This window comes from Mixophyes fleayi, chromosome 7 (genome assembly GCF_038048845.1).
Source record: "Mixophyes fleayi isolate aMixFle1 chromosome 7, aMixFle1.hap1, whole genome shotgun sequence".
Lineage (NCBI taxonomy): Eukaryota > Metazoa > Chordata > Amphibia > Anura > Limnodynastidae > Mixophyes > Mixophyes fleayi.
The window spans coordinates 66,966,664-66,984,280 of NC_134408.1; positions in this window are offsets into that span (position 1 = coordinate 66,966,664).

Genomic DNA, 17,617 nt, shown 5'->3' on the forward strand with positions numbered 1-17,617 from the left:
ACCTTGCTTTTAACCTAATTGGTGGATCAATCACCTCTCCCTATTTAAGGCTCCTGTGGCCATTGTATCGTTGCCTGATCTTGAGTCTCATTCCCTGTGAGTCTCTGAAGGTGTCTCCTGTGTCCTGCTCGTATCTTCAGTTTCCTGCTGGATTACCTGCTCTGCTCATCGGCGGTTCCTATACCCGCTACTGACTCCTGTGTCCTGCTCGTGTCTTCAGCTGTCTGCTGGATTACCTGCTCTGCTCATCGGCGGTTCCCATACCCATTACTGACTCCTGTGTCCTGCTCGTGTCTTCAGCTGTCTGCTGGATTACCTGCTCTGCTCACCTGCGGTTCCCATACCCGCTACAGTCTCTCAGCTCTCCTGCTGTGCCTGCATATCCTCGTTGGACAAGCTTTTTTACTCAGCAGCGGTATGCATACTTGTTATTGACTATCAGCTGTTATCCTGCATATCCGCTTTGGACAAGCTTCTCTACTCAGCAGCGGTATCCATACCCGCTATAGACTATTAGCTGTGACGCTGCATATCTGTTTGGGACTAGCTCCTCTGCTCTCCAACTGTATTTATACAGTTATAGACTCTTATCTCTTCTCCACTTATCCGCACCTGGACAAGTCCTCACCTCATCACAGCAGTGGTACAACTTGCTATACGCAGACCACTGACTCTCCCGCTACCTACCTGCACCTGGACAAGTCTTCCCTTCACAGCAGTGGTACAACTTGCTATACGCAGACCACTGACTCTCCCGCTACCTACCTGCACCTGGACAAGTCTTCTCATCACAGCAGGGGTACAACTTGCTATCCGCAGACCACTGACTCTCCCGTTACCTTCCTTCACCTGTTCACGTCCACTCTACTCTCCTACCAGTACAGCTGCAAGTCGCTGACTCTCCTACCAGTATAGCTGCAAGTCACTGACTCTCATCTATTCCATTGGCATTCTCTCTCCATCTGCTGTTATCTACGTTCCTACTATTCACCCTGCTGCCAGAGGACCGCTGTGTAAACCCCGCCCCTCTGGTAAGCATTATCAACTGGTGAATCCTGGTCAGAACTCCTAGTGCCCGTGACAGTAAGATCAGGCCTTGACAGACCCAGGATCGGAACCAACAGCTAAAGAGATGCTGCAGTACCTGGTTACTCGGATTGAACAACAAGATGTTCGACAGCAACAGTTATTCCAATGTTGTCAGGCTCTAGCCTCCCGAGGAATCCCTGCGCAAAATGTAACAGCTACTGTTGATCCTCCAGTACCTTCTTCTTCTTCCCCAGTGCCATCCCAGGTGTCTACCGTTTCCACTCTACACCTGCCTACTCCCTCTAAGTATGATGGAGACCCGAAAACCTGTAGGAGTTTTCTTAACCAATGTTCCATTCATTTTGAACTCCAACCACATAACTTTTCTACTCATCGTTCTAAAGTGGCCTATCTCATCTCTTTGTTTTCCGGACAGGCTCTCGCATGGGCCTCCCCTCTGTGGGAAAGAAATGACCCTTTATTGGAAGATAGTGCCATGTTTATTTCTACGTTTCAAAGAATTTTTGACGAACCTGGTCGTGTTATCTCTGCGGCTTCCAGTTTCCTCCGACTACGCCAAGGATCCCGGTCAGTAGCCCAGTATGTCATCCAATTTCGGATTCTTGCCTCTGAGCTCCAATGGAACACTGAGGCGCTGATAGCTGCCTTCTGGCAGGGTCTTGCTGACAAGATCAAAGACGCACTGACCTCACAAGAGTTACCCTCCTCCTTGGACGACTTGATTTCTCTATGCCACCGTGTAGACATGAGGTTTCGTGAGAGAGATTCCGAAAGAGTAACTTCTTCCAAAGCGCCTGTTCGCTCTGCATCTCAAGTTCGTCATCTTCCACCTCCAGTAGAACCCATGGAGGTAGGACGTTTTAAACTAACATCTGAAGAGAGGGAGCGACGAGTGAAAAATAGACTCTGCATCTATTGCGCTGACTCTACTCACATGCTGAACTCATGCCCTAGAAGGTCGGGAAATGCCAGGCCCTAACCAGTTCTGGAGAGGTAAGGTTAGGGTCCCTGGAGTCCTCTCCATGTTCTATGGATTCTAAAATCTGTGCTTTTGATGTTACCGTTTCCTTTGCTACCAAGTCATTTATGTCTCAAGCACTTCTAGACTCTGGAGCTTCTGGAAACTTTATCTCTGGTTCTCTAGTGAATCAATGGTCCCTACCAGTGATTCCTTTAAAAGCAGCTATCGCTGTCACCACTATCGATGGTTCTCGCATAATTAATTTACTCATCACTCAATGTACGACTCCATTGTCCCTTAAAATCGGAGCCTTACACCAGGAGAAAATTTCTTTGCTGGTCCTTCCTGCTACCACCAGTCCCATTGTACTTGGTCTTCCATGGCTTCAACTTCATTCTCCTCAGATTGACTGGAACACTCCTCAAGTCACTTCCTGGGGTCCGGATTGTCGTCATAGATGTCTGACTCAAGTTGTTCCACTCAAAATTAATCAAGCCTCTATTACACCCTGTCCGCTGGGTCTTCCTCCACAGTATGCTTCCTTCGCGGATGTGTTCGATAAAATCCAGTCTGAATGCCTTCCGCCCCATCGGGCGTGGGATTGTCCAATTGATTTACAACCTGGCAAGAACCCTCCTAGGGGTCGTGTGTATCCTCTCTCGCTACCAGAGACCCAAGCAACATCTGATTATATCAAGGAGAATCTCCATCGTGGTTTTATTCGACCTTCCACTTCTCCCGCTGGAGCGGGGTTCTTTTTTGTTAAGAAGAAAGATGGGTCATTACGACCCTGTATAGATTATCGTGGACTTAATGCCATTACCATTAAAAATCGGTACCCTATTCCGCTAATAACCGAGCTCTTTGACCGCATTAAGGGAGCCCGGATATTCACCAAACTTGATCTCCGAGGCGCTTATAACTTAATCCGCATCAAGTCCGGAGACGAATGGAAGACAGCTTTTAACATCAGGGATGGACACTATGAATATCTAGTTATGCCCTTCGGGTTGTGTAACGCCCCAGCTGTCTTCCAGGCAGGGCCACACTGGGACTAAAAATCAGCCCTGGCATTTAAAGCACACAGGCCCACCTCTGTTGAAAAAAATGTGTGCGACAGTGCAGTGGCGGTGCCGCCAAGGGCGTAGCTACATTATGTTGGGGGCGTGGTCAAAATGGTGCGTTGATACATACATTATAATAAAACATTACATTTATCAGACCCTCCCCATCCACATTACGCCACTCCCCCAGATACATTATGACACCCCCAGCCCACTGTACTTATCTATGCTTCTGATGCTGCTGACATTCCTGTAGAGTGAGCAGGGAAGCTCTTAGTTTCACGAGATTAATAAATCTCATGAGACTTAGAGCTCCTCGGCTTGCTCTGCAGGCTGTGTCCTGGGCGGAACTGGGAGCACAAATCCCTCCTGCTGACCAGAACTGGATTAAGGCTCGGGGGCCCCGGCACTTAAGTCATAGGGGCTCCTATAATGTAATTTGGCTATTAGACAAATTTTTGACAAATACACAGGCAATACTGTGTGCACTACTGTTAGGTGCACGCAGTTCTGCCTTAACAAGTAGTACAGTGCGAAGCAGGACATATCTCCCAACTGTTCTTGTAGTCAGACCAAATCATGACTAAGTGGGTCAGTCACCCACCAAATTCAAAACAGTTGGCAGACTGTCCTGGTCTCTCCTACCTGTCTTGTCATGGTCACCACTTGTGGCTGCTGGTGTCTTTAGATGAGTTGCTGCTTGTCTGGATCCTGGAATGTTGGATGCCCTATTAGGAGAAAAAGTACATGAGTACATGAAATTTAGCCCTGGTGTTAAATCAATATACATCCGCATTTTAAAATAAGGCCTCACTGCAGCCACTCAGTAAAATACTAGTATTCACATTTGATAAATAAATCTATTTCCCTCCAACTAGCCCTGACATTAAATAGCATTCCCATTTAATAAATAAAAATATTTTCCTCTCTCCAAACAACCCCAGAAAGAAATTAAATAGCATTTAAGTTTAATAAATATATCCATTTCCTACAACCACCCCAGGCATTAAATAACTCATAATCACATTTAATAAATAGACCTCATTTTCCACACACAGTCCCACATTCAATTAATAGCTCCCAAACCACCCCAGCATTAAATAAAAAATCCAATCACCCCCATCTTAAATTGATAGGCCCCCCTATTAAATTGCCCCTCCATCCCCCCACAAATTGAATAGCACCCAATAATTAGCCCCTACCTGCAATTCACCATTAGATTAACCAGCCTACCTCCCACATTATATTAAGACCCCCCCATCCACACATTATAGTCATACACCGATCCCCCCCCACACACACATTATAGTCGTACGCCGGCCCCCACACACACACACACACACACATTATGGTCATACACCGACCCCCCCACACACACATTATGGTCATACACCGGCCCCCACACACACATTATGGTCATACGCCGGCCCCCACACACATACAATAGTCATACCGTCACACACAAAACATACTATAGTTACACTGTCACACACGTACACACTATAATCATACCCTGTCACACACACATACTTTACATACCCTGGCACCCACATACTTTACATAATCTGGCACCCACATACTTTACATACCCTGGCACCCACATACTTTACATACCCTGGCACCCACATACTTTACATACCCTGGCACCCACAAACTTTACATACCCTGGCACCCACATACTTTACATACCCTGGCACCCACATACTTTACATACCCTGGCACCCACATACTTTACATAATCTGGCACCCACATACTTTACATACCCTGGCACCCACATACTTTACATACCCTGGCACCCACAAACTTTACATACCCTGGCACCCACATACTTTACATACCCTGGCACCCACATACTTTACATACCCTGGCACCCACATACTTTACATAATCTGGCACCCACATACTTTACATACCCTGGCACCCACATACTTTACATACCCTGGCACCCACATACTTTACATAATCTGGCACCCACATACTTTACATACCCTGGCACCCACATACTTTACATAATCTGGCACCCACATACTTTACATACCCTGGCACCCACATACTTTACATACCCTGGCACCCACATACTTTACATAATCTGGCACCCACATACTTTACATACCCTGGCACCCACATACTTTACATAATCTGGCACCCACATACTTTACATACCCTGGCACCCACATACTTTACATACCCTGGCACCCACATACGTGGATTTTCAGTGTACAAATAAGCTAGCAATTATTTGTGTGGTACATGAACAAACAGTCAGATTTTAACTTATGTGGCAAACCGAAAACTAGTTTGAAGCCCTTGCATTGTAACATGGTTTTGGACAGGAGACAGAAATAAGAAGTGTCTCAAGTTAAGTTCCAGAATTACTCCGGGGCCCTTATGTCTAGGTTTAATTATCCGCTTTGACCCACTAACTATTTAGTGGTGTCGTAACTGACAAAGCATCCATGCCTGAAATAAATGTCTCTGTAGTCCACACAATGTTTAATATTTAATCTAAACATGGCTGGGATCTGCAGAGTAAAGCTCTGTTAGCACACATGTACATCACTTTTCCGGAATTTAAATCTATAACATTTAAACTATCGTCATGTGAATGCCAGCCATAGTAGGTGCATTTTACACTAAACTAATACTGGGTAATGGCTACCAAAAACAGACATATTTGACCCCAGTTGCAGTGTCTCTTGGTTTGTGTGAGTAAATGGTTGCAAACACGGCATATAACTACTACAGTGTCCCTTTGTAGGTTTGCAAATTCCACCAGTAAAGGTTATGAATTTTTTTTTATTATGTCACCTGTCACAAATGAGCCACAAATCACTGGTGCAAATGGCACAAAATGTCTAGTTTAATTCATTCAAGGGATGGCACAAGCTAATTAATGTTAACTACAAATATGTTCTGTTATGAATATGGCCAAAAGTAGCATATATCTGAAGGAATTTGACTTTTAGATTAGTGCTAATGCACAGTGTCTGGTACACCAGCAGGGCTTCTGAAAACCACTTTGATCAATGTTCATTCCTGTCCTTATTGCAGTAGGCACATATCTTTAAAAACAATATAAGGCTGTAGTGCTGTAGTGTTTTGTGAGCTGTTTGCTGTGTGTCTGGCTAATAATGTTAGATAATTTCATGCACAGGCCGGTTTGAAAAATATTACCTCTGCCAAAGAACCACACCCTATTATCCAAGTAAGTAGACAACACATTATCTATATCAACTAGTGATAGATCTCCCAGAGTTAATTTGTCTCAAATTTGGCACTCTCCAGTAGTGCTTTTACAAATCACTATGGTCTGAGCCACCCAATCCAGGCCAAATCTACACAATACGGAATCCTGTATGTTTTTTTTCCCCGAAACTGACTAGAGAGTTTGTTTGCTTCTGAAAACTGGCATTCATACACTTTTATACTGGGCAGGTCATTAGGTTTAAGCTTGCTTACAGTAGTTGCTTTAATTTAAGCAAGGGCAAGGTAATTGACATAACGGGCAACATAATCCAAATGGTATTTTGGTATGTTTAGATTGCTTGATATCACAGAGCCAGTTACCCATGTCGCAAAATACGCAACTATAAAACTATCAACTAGGAAGCCTCACATAACCATTTATACATTATTTACAATATCAACCAGACATTAAACAGTCAAAGGACTTATGTGTGCTACGGCAGACACTCTTGGATAAGATGGTGATGTAAAATAAAATGTAACCTGAGCCCTTAATCTTAAAAAGCCACAAACATAAAAAACTATAGAAAATAAGTACCCTTGGGCAAACCATGTCCAAATGCAAGAGGTACAAATGAGTAATTTGATTCAGTGTATAAATAAAGTATCAAGTATTTGTGTGCCTCATTAAATACAAGTCAGTATGTAAGTTAGTCAAGAATAATGTGATGTTTAACACTTTCTAAGTACTGAATATTTCTGACCATTTGCTATCATGTTTAAACAGGCATAGTTGTTATGGCTCAAAGTATCCCTAAAGACTATTTACACACAAACACACACATATATAAATAATTTGAAGAGAAACCCATCTGCAATCTGGCTTGGTTTGGATACTTGGGCCTTTCAGAGGACAACATAAATGCGCATTGTATTGACAAGCAATGACACATTTATACACCACTATCCAATATCAAGTTTTTACAAATACTATTTGGGACATATATTGTGAGATGCACAAAATATGTCCAGTGTGTGCTGGCTAACAATGTGTGTATTCAGACTAATTTAAGTAGTGCTAATTTGGAATATCTGTGTGCAGGGCTGCCAATAGGAATTCAGGGCCCCGGTACAACAAATTCATGGGGCCCCCATTATAGTCGAGAATGCATAATTTTTCGAGAGTGTGGTCCTGCATTTGGGGGCGTGGCAAATGTGCCATTAGGGCGTGGCCAACATAAAAATCACTAGGCTCTCAATTCGCCGGAGCATCACATATGTCCAAGCACTCCTGACTTTCAGGACATCTAGCCCCACAGTGTAGTATAGAAAGAATGCAGTGTGTACACAAAGAGTTCAGTCTTGGCCTGCACCTTACATTGGGCACAACACTGACCAAAAATTGGTATTGTCCCTACTAGAATCACAACATTTCATACACTCTGCTGCTCTCTCCTACCTGTTCTTCTCACTTTCTCAACCTGTGGCTGCTGGTTTCTTTGGTTGTGGCTTGTCTGGATCCTGGAATGTTGAAGGACCTATTTGGGGGGAAAAATGACTACATTTAGAAAATTACAGCCAGCCCCGGCGTTAAATCAATAGCACCCATGATTAATAATTAGGCCTTTTTCCAGCCCCAACATTAAAATATTAGTATTCACATTTAATAAATAAACCTATTCCCTTCCTGCACACAGCAATACCTATTTCCCACAACCATCACTGCCATTAAATAACTCATAGTCACATTTAATAAATAGACCTCATTCTCCCCAAACTCACACCCATATTCAATAGCCCCCAAACCACCCCATCCTAAATTAATAGTCCCCATTATTAAATTGCCTCACCATCACCCTACAAACAAAATAGCAACCATTTATTAGCCACCACCTACCTCACACACACTACATTGCAACAAGCCCCCTGTGCCATTACACACACAATACTGTGCCCCTTCTTCACAACTACACTGCGCCCTCCATGCTGCTTTCTCCCCTTCTTTTTTACTTTGCGCCTCTCTCCCCCTTTTTTTTTTACTCTCAGCCTCTCTGCCCCTTCTTTATCAGTCTGTGCCTCTCCCCTTTTTTTTTACTCTGTGCTTCTCTCCCCTTTTTATTTATTCTGTGCTTCTCTCCCCTTTTTTTATTTATTCTGTGCTTCTCTCCCCTTTTTTATTTATTCTGTGCTTCTCTCCCCTTTTTTATTTATTCTGTGCTTCTCTCCCCTTTTTCTTTTACTCTCAGCCTCTCTCCCCCATTTTTTTACTCCCCCTTCTTAATAGCACTGTCCCTTTCTGTTTTCCTCCCCTTGCCTCTCTGTTTCTTTACTTACCTTTTGTCAGCTTCTTTCTTTTTCTCTTCTTCTCTTCTTTCTTCTGGCTTGGTCTTGTCTGGCGCTCCTCACTGACTGACTGTCGGGCGTGACTTGATGACATCACGCCCGACAGTCAGTGTGAATGGCAAGCCCGGCAAGCCCGGGTAAAATGTACCCGCCCCCCCCTCTTGGCAGCCCTGTCTGTGTGGCCTTGAAATGGGACCTTGCCTGGCTGGACCAATGATCAATGTAGTTGATTTATTACATATCACAAATAGTTTACATTGTAAATACACCCAGAAAAGGGTGGAGAGTGGTTTATCTGCTGTCCCAAAGGTGGGTTACACATAATGTGAATACGGCCTTGCAGAAAGACTTCACCAGCTTCTTGTACTAACGCATTTTAAATGATTGTTAGTGTGGGGTTTTGTGTCTGCCATGTGGGTGTTGGGCCACTTGTAGAGAAAGTGCCAATAGCACAAGAGGACGATTTTGACCCTGTTTGCCCAACGGCCAAAGCTTTGTACTGTTTGAGGTAACTCCTCTAACATTTAAGGGTAATTTTTATACCTGGTATTTTTCCCTATGCCTATGTTGCTATGCACATACCATGTTGCCATAAAAGGTGAAAAAGCACTACAAATTGACTACTAAGCAAACAAACACACATACAAACCTCCAAACTAACCAGAATTACTCTAATTTTAAATTAACTCCAGAGAGTGTGTTTGTAGGCTATGGTGTGTCTGTGGCAAAGGGCAAAAGAACCACACATTGATTCATTATATTGTACAAGTACACATGTTTCACAATAGTTACCAAAGCACTACATATGGATGTATGTGTATTCAAAGAGGAATCACTGCACTATAGTAATCTTACAAAATTTCATAACGACAGATTGCAGGCTAGGATTTATTTATTACAGATATGAATCCAAACGGGCAAGCAAAGACATAGCAAAGAAGTCTATGGTCTGTGTGTGGCAAAATTCCTTGGCTGAAGAGATGACAATCTGGCCAGACTGAAGAGAGACATAAGCAGGCTTGGAGCCCTGGAGAAATACTTCAACATGTAGGGAGACACAAATTGCACTACTCCAAAACGCAAACCAGCTTGGACTGTTTCTGCATTTGGCCTGAGACATAGCAAAGAAGTCAATGGTATGTGTGTGGCAAGGTACCTTGAATGAAGAGATGACAATCTGGCCAGACTGAAGAGAGACATAAGCAGGCTTGGAGCTCTGGAGAAATACTTCAACATGTAGGGAGACACAAATTGCACTACTCCAAAACGCAAACCAGCTTGGACTGTTTCTGCACTTGGCCTGAGACATAGCAAAGAAGTCAATGGTCTATGTGTGGCAAAGTTCCTTGGATGAAGAGATGACAATCTGGCCAGACTGAAGAGAGACATAAGCAGGCTTTGAGCTCTGGAGAAATACTTCAACATGTAGGGAGACATGAATTGCACTACTCCAAAACGCAAACCAGCTTGGACTGTTTCTGTACTTGGCCTGAGACATAGCAAAGAAGTCAATGGTTTGTGTGTGGCAAAGTTCCTTGGCTTGTAAAAGGCAAGTTTGCTTTTACAAGCCATCGTCCCTTTAAATTTTAGCTGCGAAGACGCCGATCTCCCGCGAGATGAAAAAAACGGGGTATGATACATTTACCCCCAAGTGTCATACATGTCTACTTGTCATCACTCTAAGTGCTGTACAATGACATATAAGCCTCACATGCCTAACTGAGCAGAGTTAGGGTACATTTTCTTTCCATATATTTGGCTGGGAATTTTTGACACTAGGGGACATTTACATACTACACCATTCTGGGCTTTAGGTGCATAGCTAATACAAGCAGCAAACGTTGAAAGCAGGGACTGTGCAAACAGTACAAAACTTTGCAACACAATCACGTTTATGTAGCCACATTAGCCTGTAGATGAAAACTAACACATTAAGGTGCATTTACCAAAATACATTGATGCGAAACTTAGAGGCATTTACCTATACATCCCACACACATTTGAAAAAAATATTACAGGTAGTAATTGTTTTTTAATGATTATGACACATGTAATATATTTCACTATCACACCAGCCCATGTATATTTATATCCAGATTTGGAGTTATCATACATTAGACAATCTTACTTTGACTAAGCTTGGTCATTATTTCTCCAGAGAGCTTTGAAATTAGAAATTATTAGAAGTGCTAAAAAATAGTTTACCTCAAAAGTAAGTTGGAGCCAAGCACTGCTTCACGAGGGGGGTCTACAAGGTCTTCCTCCTCCTCCTCCTCTGCCTCCTCCGCCTCCTATGCCTCCGCCTCGTCCACCCAAGCAACCTCGTCCATGTCCCTTGGAGCCCCACTCCCGATGGCAATATTATGGAACACCACACACAGAGCGATGATCCTACACACCTTACTCGGCTCATACATGAGGGCACCACCAGACCAGTCAAGGCATCGAAAGCGAGCCTTCAAGAGGCCGAAAGCCCTTTCAATGACCGATCTGGTGGCCCTATGAGCCGAGTTATAGGCCTCCTCCTGCTCTGTGTGTGGGTTCAATATGGGAGTGAGGAGCCAAGGGCAGGAGGGATACGCATTGTCTCCTATGTAGGATGAGAGGAAAGACAAAAGAAACCAAGATTAATACCATTTCTGAGTAAAAATATACCTGCATCCAAAAATATAACATACTAAAATATGAGTCATAGCTTCATTCTATGCTATCAAGTAAGGTTTCAAAGTCATAATACTGCATCATTACCATCCTATGAAAAGTAACATTGTCTAATAATGGGCGCAAACCTAAGTTAAATCCAGATTTTCTTATTACACTGTTCACCAAACTAATACTTGCACACCTACCGGTGTACACTTTTCACAGGACACATACTGTTATGCCTTCAGCAGTTATGTATTTACATATGTATGTATTCTGTGTAAACTCCATCTAGTGGTCAGAATGGTATTAACTTAAATTGAACTCTCAGAGCCTCTGTAGTTTAGTTACCAATGCACCATGGGTAGCTACAGGTCTCCATTTTAGATATTACATGCTAAGAAGCAAGAGGTGCAGTATATCTTTGTCACTCACCAGACTGTGAGTGCTTCTTCCCGTGTATTTAGGAACAGTGGCCGTCCACCATCCTGAGGGTCTGCGCATGCGCAGCCCTTTCAAACCTTCAGTTCATGTTCCTTTTAGTTAATTGGCTGATCAGGCAACACTCCCTATTTAAAGCACCTGTGTTCAATACCTCGTTGCCTGATCTTGGAGTCTCATTCCCATGAGCCTCTGAAGGTGTTCCTGTTTCCTCGTGTATTCAGCTCTGCTAATTCCTGTGGTTTCCAGACCACTTCAACTCCCTGTGGTTTCCAGACCACTTCAACTCTCCTGTGTTCCATCGAGACTGCACCAGCTGATTCCTATCCGCTGTCTCCGTGCTCAACAGTTCCAGCTCATCTCAACTCTCCCGTGTTTCATCGAGACTGCACCTGCTGATTCCTATCCGCTGCCTCCGTGTACCTGCAGTCTCCTGCTTGCCGCTACCCTTCAGTTCTATTCGTGTCTGCAGCCAGCTGATCCGCTCTCCGTGCTTCTACAGTGTTCCTGCCTGTGTCAACTCGCCGGTCTGCATCGGATCAACGCCTCGCTGCTTTCATCTCGTCTAGACCATCTCTACACGTCAGTGTTCTCCAGGTGTCCAGTCCTATATACTACTGCTTCCTGAGTATTTGTTCCCATCTCCGCTGGTCTACCTACCTGTGCGCTGCACCTACTTGATTACCGCTTCTGCCCTCCTGGGACTTCGCATCCTGCCGGCCTCCAGCCGTTCAGGTATCTCTGCACTCCTGTCTGACAGCTTGCTCCTGAACCACGGTATGCATACTTCTCATTGACTGTGCTGGTGTATTGCATATCTTGCTGGACTGAGTTGTTCTCCCCTGGAGTTTACTATCCGCTGAGACTATTGCCATTTGACTGTGTTACCTGTTGCCCGGATAGTTCCTGTGACTTTGTATTATTGTGCAGTGCTGTTCAGTCATTTCTATTTTGTGCATATCATCGTGGGATCAAGTTCAGTGTGCCCGTGTAGACTCTGTATTGCATTTGTCTCCCCGTGCTCCTCCTCACATATATATTCAGTGGTACAACTTGCTAGAGGCAGACCACTGATCCCTGTTTCCCGAGTCACCTGTTTCTGTATCCTTTCACATAGCAGTGGTACAACTTGCTAACGCAGACCACTGACTTCCCGGATACCTCCACCTGGATTCCATTCCTTCACATAGACAGCGGTACAACTTGCTAAACGCAGACCGCTGACTCTCATCACCTCCTCGTTGCTGCTGGACATTCCTCCTCACTATAGCAGTGGTACAACTTGCTACCGCAGACCACTGACTACCCTCACGTTTCCTTTGTCCATTCAGTTCCTCGTGTACTACTACCTGTATATTACCAGTGCTGCTAGTCATAGACTTTCCTCGAGCATTCTCTATCATCTGCTGTCTCCTGTTCCGTGATCACCCCGCTACCAGAGTACCATATTACCATCTATACTACTCTGGTAAGTCCATCACCTGGTTATCCCTGGGTAAAGACTCCTAGTGCCCGTGACAGTAAGATCAGGCCATGACAGACCCAGATTCGGAACCTACAGCTAAAGAGATGCTGCAGCATCTGGTCACCCGTATGGAGCAACAGGATGCTCGCCAACAGCTGTTACTACAATGTTACCAGGCGTTAGCCTCCCAAGGAACATCTGGACAGAACGTTACAGCTAACGTTGAAACTCCTGTGCTTTCCTCCGTTTCCCCAGTGCCATCCCAGGTGTCTACGGCTGCCACGCTTCACCTGCCTACTCCGTCAAAATATGATGGAGACCCCAAAACTTGTAGGGGTTTTCTCAACCAATGCTCAGTTCATTTTGAGCTCCAACCTCAAAATTTTTCTACCCATCGTTCCAGAGTGGCCTATCTTATTTCATTGTTTTCAGGACAAGCGCTGGCTTGGGCTTCCCCTCTGTGGGAGAGGAACGATCCAGTATTACAAGATAGAGCCAAATTTATTTCTATGTTCCGAAGTGTGTTCGATGAACCAGGTCGTGTGACCTCCGCTGCTTCTAGCATTCTCCGTTTACGTCAGGGTTCTCGTACAGTAGGCCAGTATGTCATTCAATTTAGGATATTAGCCTCTGAACTTCAGTGGAACACTGAAGCATTAATTGCCGCCTTCTGGCAGGGGCTCTCCGATAAAATTAAAGATGCACTGACTACCCTAGAGCTACCTACGTCATTAGAAGATTTGATTTCCCTCTGCCATCGTGTAGACATGAGGTTTCGTGAAAGGGAATCTGAAAAAACAACTTCAGTTAAAGCACCTCTTCGCTCAACCCCTCAATTTCGTCTAGCTTCATCTCCTGTGATCCCCATGGAGATAGGACGTTCCAAATTAACTTCTGAGGAGAAGAACCGAAGAGTAAAGAATAGACTCTGTATCTATTGTGCTGATTCCACACATATGCTAAATTCTTGCCCCAAGAAATCGGGAAATGCCAGGCCCTAACTAGTTCTGGAGAGGTGAAGTTAGGGTCCCTGGAGTCCTCTCCATGTTCTACGAAACTAAAAGTCTGCGCTTTTGATGTTACGATTTCCTTTGCTACCAAATCCTTTGAGTCTCAAGCACTGATTGATTCTGGAGCAGCAGGAAATTTCATTTCTAAATCCCTAGTGAATCAATGGTCCCTACCAGTGATTACTTTGAAAACACTGATTACTGTGACTGCTATAGATGGATCACGTCTCATCAATGGTCTCATCACCTAGAGTACGTCTCCAGTAACGCTTCAGATTGGTGTGCTACACCATGAAGAGATTTCGTTTTTAATTCTTCCTGTTACTACAAGTCCGATTGTTTTAGGCCTTCCATGGCTTCAATGTCATTCTCCCCAGATTGACTGGTGCACTCCTCAAGTTACGTCTTGGGGAGCTGATTGTCATCATCGTTGTCTTTCCCAAGTCATTCCTCTTAAAATACAGCAATCTTCCATCTCATCTTCCTCACCGGGACTCCCTCCGTAGTATGCTTCATTTGCCGATGTGTTTGATAAAGCTCAGTCTGAACGTCTTCCTCATCGTTCATGGGATTGTCCGATCGATCTTCTACCTGGCAAGGCTCCTCCAAGGGGTGGGTGTATCCACTTTCGTTACCTGAAACTCAAGCTACATCTGAATACATCCAAGAGAATCTCCAGCGAGGTTTTATTCGACCTTCCACCTCTCCCGCTGGAGCCGGGTTCTTCTTCGTAAAAAAGAAGGATGGATCACTACGCCCCTGCATAGATTTTCGTGGACTTAACGCCATTACTATTAAAAATCGGTATCCCATTCCTCTGATTACTGAGTTATTTGATCGCATTAAGGGAGCTCGGATCTTTACCAAGTTGGATCTTCGTGGTGCCTATAATTTGATTAGAATCCGGTCCAGTGACGAATGGAAGACAGCTTTCAACACCAGAGATGGGCATTATGAATATTTAGTAATGCCTTTCGGGTTATGTAATGCCCCCGCTGTCTTCCAGGGCTTCATTAATGAGATCTTTCGGGACTTGTTATATGTATGTGTTGTTGTCTACCTGGACGACATATTGATCTTTTCACAGGACCTGCCTTCTCATCACCAACATGTGGCAGAGGTCCTTTCCAGACTCCGGAAAAATTCATTATTCTGCAAACTAGAAAAATGTTCATTCGAGTTGCCCCAGATTCCATTTTTGGGTTATATTGTTTCTGGAGTGGGTCTACAAATGGATCCAGGAAAGGTGAATGCTGTGTTACATTGGCCTCAGCCAACTACTCTTCGTGCCATTCAGCGTTTTTTAGGTTTTGCCAATTACTATAGACGCTTCATTCAAGACTTCTCGTCCATTGCTTCTCCTATTGTGGCCCTGACTCGTAAAGGGGCCAATACTAAACAATGGTCACCTGAGGCTCTCCAAGCCTTTCAATTTCTTAAAGAGTCCTTCTCCTCTGCTCCCATTCTTCGACAGCCTGATGTGACACTTCCCTTCTTCCTAGAAGTAGATGCCTCTAATGTTGGCTTAGGAGCCATTCTCTCTCAACGATCGGAGCAACAAAAATTCCATCCTTGTGCCTTGTGCCGTCACCCTGTGACGATTTTCACGGATCATAAGAACTTGTCATATCTACAGTCTGCTCAATGCTTGAATCCTCGTCAAGCAAGATGGTCTCTTTTCTTTTCTCGTTTCGAATTAATCATAACCTTCAAACCGGCTGTCAAGAACAAAAAAGCTGACGCTCTATCCCGAGCTTTTGTGACGTCCTCTGACGTTGAAGAGGTTTTCAACCACTCTATACTAGACCCCAAATGTATTTCGCTGGCTGCTTCTTCTACTAAAGTGCTACCATTTGGGAAGACCCTCGTGCCTCCTACTCTTAGGAGGAAAATCCTTTCGTGGTTCCACTCTTCTCGTTTTTCTGGACATGCTGGTGAAAGCAAGACCTTTGAGATTCTCTCTCGAAGTTACTGGTGGCCCTCGATGAGGAGAGACGTCAAAGAGTTTGTAGCTGCTTGTGAATTGTGTTCCCAGTTTAAGACCTCCCGCAGAACCCCAGCGGGTTTACTTCAACCACTACCCATTCCATCCAAGCCTTGGACCCATATTAGTATGGACTTTGTTACTGATCTTCCGCCTAGTAAAAATTGTAATACTATTTGGGTAGTGGTAGACAGATTTTCGAAGATGGCTCATTTTGTCCCTTTGTCTGGTTTGCCTTCCTCTTCTACTCTGGCTGAGCATTTCGTCAAGGAAATCTTTCGTATTCATGGATGTCCGTCTGAGATTGTGTCAGATAGAGGAGTACAATTCGTTTCCAGATTCTGGCGGGCCCTTTGTAAGACCTTGGGCATACGATTAGCACTCTCATCTTCCTACCATCCTCAATCAAACGGACAAACTGAAAGGGTCAATCAAGATCTCGAGACCTTTATAAGGATGTTCTCATCAGCCAATCAAGACAACTGGGTAGAATTGCTTCCTTGGGCTGAATTCGCTCATAACAACATGTACCATGAGTCATCTTCCAAAACTCCATTCTTCGTGGTTTACGGTCACCATCCGTCTTTTCCGGAATTTCCTGTCCTCCCTCCCACCCAAGTTCCTGCTGTAGAGACTGTTTGTCAGACCTTCAAAAATATTTGGTCTCAGGTCAAAACCTGTTTAAAGAAGACATCTGCCAAATATAAGTCTTTTGCAGATAAGAAGAGGCGGGCTATTCCACCACTGAAAATTGGAGACCATGTCTGGTTATCTACCAAAAATATCCGTTTGAAGGTCCCATCTATGAAATTCGCTCCCCGTTTTATTGGTCCATATAGGATCATTCAAGTGATAAATCCAGTTTGTTTCAAACTTCTACTTCCTAAGAATCTTCGCATTTCCAACGCCTTCCATGTGTCCTTGCTCAAACCTCTCATCATCAACCGTTTCTCGGTCCCTCCTTCAGCACCTCAGCCAGTTCAAGTTCATCAGGAGGAAGATTTCGAGATTACTCATATATTGGACGCAAAAATTTCGCGAGGAGTTCTTCGTTTCCTCGTTCATTGGAAGGGCTTTGGTCCTGAGGAGCGTTCATAGATCAAAGCTGAAGATCTCAACGCTCCAGCTCTTCTTAAGAAGTTCTATTCCAAAAATCCGGACAAGCCCGGTTCCAGGTGTTCTGTGCCCACCTTTAAAGGGGGGGTACTGTCACTCACCAGACTGTGAGTGCTTCTTCCCATGTATTTAGGAACCGTGGCCGTCCACCATCCTGAGGGTCTGCGCATGCGCAGCCCTTTCAAACCTTCAGTTCATGTTCCTTTTAGTTAATTGGCTGATCAGGCAACACTCCCTATTTAAAGCACCTGTGTTCAATACCTCGTTGCCTGATCTTGGAGTCTCATTCCCATGAGCCTCTGAAGGTGTTCCTGTGTTTCCTCGTGTATTCAGCTCTGCTGATTCCTGTTGTG